General features: G+C 43.5%; 1 pseudogene; it reads right to left on the bottom strand.

Annotated features, from left to right (window-relative positions):
- Positions 1-352: 352 nt before the first annotated feature.
- Positions 353-763, bottom strand: LOC103727264 (annotated as a pseudogene).
- Positions 764-4,640: the final 3,877 nt, after the last annotated feature.

The following is a 4,640-nucleotide window of genomic DNA, read 5'->3' on the forward strand; positions in this document are numbered from 1 at the left end:
ATGCCTGCATCCGATTGGGAAGGAACTAGCTCCTAGGGGCTTACCAAGTACAAAATATTATCATTTTACAGCAGTTGAAATACTGACATCAATATTAAAATAAAAGCAAGTTTTACATAACAATCGAAAATACGAAAGACTGAAGGAAGAGACCCTGTATGAAAAACTGGGGCAATTCAGCGAATTGAGAACTGTATGCCAGTGACAGAAATGGAAAATGGCGCCCGCGACTGGTAATATATGGAGCGACTTAGATCTGCAAAAGGTTGTAAACAAGTTCTTGCCAAGCCAATCCCTTCCTCATCACCAAGCACAGGACAGCTGTTTATGAGGGGGCAAACTTCGCTTGTGCTCAAACCCTTTTCTCATATTCCACTCTGTTTTGGCAGTAAATCGTGTAGGCCTCTGCTTGAGCTGGGTCTTGGATATTTGGTTCATTTAGAAATTCTTGTATTCCTAATAAGATCTGTTTGATTGTGATCACTAGCCTCCAGTCCTTGTCTTCCTCCAGGATGGACAGGCACACTCTGCCCGAAGGGTACACATTTGGGTAAAATAGTGGTGGCTCAAATTTACATTTTGGTGGCGAGGATGGGTAGTCATCTTTGAAAAGCATCCATAGCTTGAACAAGCCTCCTTCCCATGGAGTCCCCTTCTTTCCAGGGAGGGCACACTCCCAGTTCATCAGGTTCATTGTGCCATCGGGTTCTTTGTTGGGAGAGCCACAAAGCCTGGGCAAGTCTGCTGAGGGCGATCCTGACATATTCAAAGTCCCTGGGCTACTGAAGCCAGGACCGTCCTGGGTGTGGCACTCTTAATAGATGTTTTCTCATTGGACCTCATAGCAAGAGCAGACTATTCACATACCCATTTCATAGATGTTATAAACTAAGCACAGAGAAAATTCCAGTAGTATTTCCAAGACTTCACATTACTGTCTCTCACTCTGAAAACCTCGTGTTTATAAAAAGCTAACCACTGTTTTCCCAGTTCCCCTTGGGATTTTAAATTATCTTCCTTGTCTTAGCCTTGATCTTGTGCATCCTAGTTCCTCAAATTTTTGTGCTACATCCTTCATGCCTCTGCATTTCTCCATTGTTTTTAAAAATTGGAATACTGAATAATTGTGACTACTCCCATAAAGAACTGATTAGTTCCAGAAGGTGGCATCTTTGTTCCTGCATCTGTTGGGTTTTACTGTAATTTGGGTCTGGCATTCCAAAGCTCCATGAAGGTTCCAGCCCCTGACAAAAATCCTGTAGAGATATAACAAATAATTGTGTGTTGGGGGCGGGGGGTGCACATGTGTGTAGGTGTACATGGAGGTCAGAGGTTGACATCTGGTGTTTTCCTCCGCTGCTCTCTACCTTATTTTTTGAGAAAGGGCTTCTTATTGAACACGAATTGCATAAACTTGGTGAAGCTGACTGGTGAGTGACCTCCAGAGGATCTCCTGTTCCCCCTGCAGTACCACGATTACAGACATGTGCCACCATGCCCAGTTTTTACATAGGTGCTGGGGATCCAAACTCAGGTCTTCATGTTTGCACAGCAAGTACTTTGCCATCTCCCTAGCTTCCAACAAATGAGTCTTTAAATGTATAGGTTATAAGGATGGGTAAGATGGGATAGCACATGCAGCAATGAAGATTTGGAAGTAGCGATTGGAAGCACAGGTGTTAAGTGACTTAGCAAACACAATAAAACTGAATCTAGATTTCCTATGTTAATCTGAAATATCTACTTTTCATAATAAAAAAGGCAATTGACTCCCCTGTTATCCATGATGAGCCAGAGGACTTCCCCTCCCCAACGCTGGCAGAGGCAATTCTACCCAAAGCTATGAGCACTAGAAAGGAAGGGAAAGAGGAAATAGCAATTTGTAGCCAGGATTAGACTCTTTAGCAGGCTATTTGAAGACTTTTCTAGGGAATCAAACCTCGGCATAAAAGACCCAAAGAAGCTAATATGGTGGGTCTACAATCAAGCACTCTACATGGAGACTGGACTTGACAACGTTTTTAAAAATTAGTTAACTGATGAGTTTAATTGGAATTATTTACAGGTACATGGGTGAAGGGCTATACTCAAGTTCATACAATCATGTGTTTATAGGCGCATGGGCAATTTACAGTAACTTCACCACTAGTAAGTTACTCATAGCTTCTTCTTTTTTTTTTTCCCCATAGCAAACATTAACTATCTATAAATCCCCCAGGAGGGCGGGGCCTCTTGAGCCCCTCCAACCTCCAAGATGGAAATTTGACAAGCCTAATCTTGTACACTCTCATAGTTGCTGAGAGTTTAAGGGAGCAACATCCCTGTCCTGCCTAGAAGACAGGATTCGGGATTCTACAACACTCCACCCTTTCCTCTGATGCTTAATATTCTTCTGTCCCCTCTTCTGTGATATTCCCTGAGTGACTTGGAGGGATGATATAGATACCCTATTCAAGGCTCAGCATTCAGCACCACTTCCTCCTCCTCCCCCCCTCCTTCTCCCCCTCCTCCTCCTCCTCTTCATCTCCTTCTTCTCCCTCCCTCCTCCTCCTCTTCTTTCTCCTCCTCTTCCCCCTTCTTCCTCCTCCTCCTCTTCTTCCTGTTCCTCTTCCTCTGCCTCAAGATAAGGTCTCACTATGTAATCATGAGTAGCCTGGAGCTCTCTTTGTAGATCAGGCTGGTCTCAAACTCACAAAGATTCACCTGCCCCTGCCTCCCAAATGCTAGGATTAAAGACATGTACTACCACTTCTTAGCACTTTGACCAGTTAGAAGTCTCTACGGTAACCACCACCCACTTGCAAAAAGAAACTTCTCTGACCAAAGCTGACAGTGATGCTAATTCCTGGGGATAAAGCCAGAGTTCTTCATTAGAAAGGGGAAATTTCAGGACAAATCAATGAATAGGATTGGAGTGTATTAAGATGAGCTCTAACATAGATTTAAGCACTGGCATTGGGGAGAGAGGCACTTAGAAAAAGGATAGCACATCTAAGTGTGGACATGGGCTTCTCAGGAGAGAGTCCCACCAGGAGTCTCACAATAGCTGTCAGTAGCTTCTAAAATGACATTGTTCAAAGGGGTTCTGAGATATCCACCCCTTTTTCCTTCTTTCTTTTTTGGTAAATGGCAGGGTGGTTCCTGAGGTACATGGTATCCCAGTTACTTTTCTGTTGCTGTGATAAAACACTGACCAAAACCAACTTGGGGAAGAAAGGGTTTATTTCAGCTTATACTTTCAAGTCACAGCTCAGCACTGAGGGAAGTTAGGGCAGGAACTCAAGGCAGGAGCCTGGAGGCAGAAACTGAAGCAGAGACCATGGAGGAACACTGTTTACTGGTTTGTGCCTCAGCCTGTGCTCAGCTGTTTTATTTTTATTATTATTATTATTATTAATTATTATTTTATGTATATGAGTGTTATGCCTGAATGTAAGTGCCTCAGGAAGGCAAAGAGCCCCTCCCCCAGCAGTCTCGTTGAAGTCTCTCACAAGATGAGAAGCAGGAATTCCAATACTGTTAACAGCATTTGCTTAAGACTTTTCTCCTTTCTAGCTATAAACCTGCAAATTTCCAGGAATCTCACCAGAAACCCCATTTGTTGAAGAGATGGCTCTGTGTTAGGAGCACTGGTTGCTCTTGCAGAGGACTCAGGTTGGGTTCTCAGCACCCACATGGTAGCTAGCATCCATATGTTAACTCCAGTTCCAAGGAATCTGACACCCTCTTCTGGTCTCTGTATGTATTGCACAACATGGATGTACATACATACATGCAAGCAAAACACTCATACACATATACAAATAAAATTTTAAAAAATCATATACTTTTATTGATTGATTGAGTGAGGGAGTCTCATGCAGCCCAAGCTGGCCTTGAACTCCATATGTAGCCAAAGTTGACCTTAAACCTCTCATCGTCTTGCCTCCACCTCTTGGTGCAGGTGTGCCACCACATCTGGTTTTATACACAGTATTCATTAAGTTACTCAAGAACACAAACTGAGGGTTGAGGATGTAGCTCACTTGGTAGCATGCTTGTCTAGCATGCACAAAGTCCTGATTCCCCAGCACTGCACAGTGTGGTGGACCACACCTGTAATCCCAGCATTCAGGAGGTAGAGGCAGGAGGATCAGGAGTTCAAGGTTATCTTGGCATCATGAGTTTGAGGCCTGGAATATACAAGACCTTGTCTCAACCAACCATCCAACCAACCAACCAACCACCCATCACCACTACCAACAAAAAAATCCCACAGGTCTCAACCTCCATCCTTAACTTGAATATCTAAAATCTGAAATGCAAACAAAACAAAACAAAAAACAAAGAAACTTCTGGAAACAGAGAAGTAAGGTAAGTGCACAGTAGGTGCACAGTAGGTAAGAACACTTGTGCACGTCTGAGGACCTGAGTTCAGATTCCCAGCATCCACATAACAAGCCAGGTGTAACCCCAGCACTAATGGGGAAAGAGGCAGGAGGATGGCTGCAGTTTGCTGGATGCCAGCTTGGCAAAAAAAAAAAAAAAAAAAAAAAAAAAAAAGGTCCAGATTCAGAGAAAGACCCTGTCTCAAATGAATAAGATGAAGGATGACAGGAGAGGATGGGTATAAGGCCAGATGTTTTGGGGGATCTCACAAA

Source organism: Nannospalax galili, unplaced genomic scaffold, assembly GCF_000622305.1.
Source record: "Nannospalax galili isolate Female #2095 unplaced genomic scaffold, S.galili_v1.0 scaffold768, whole genome shotgun sequence".
NCBI lineage: Eukaryota > Metazoa > Chordata > Mammalia > Rodentia > Spalacidae > Nannospalax > Nannospalax galili.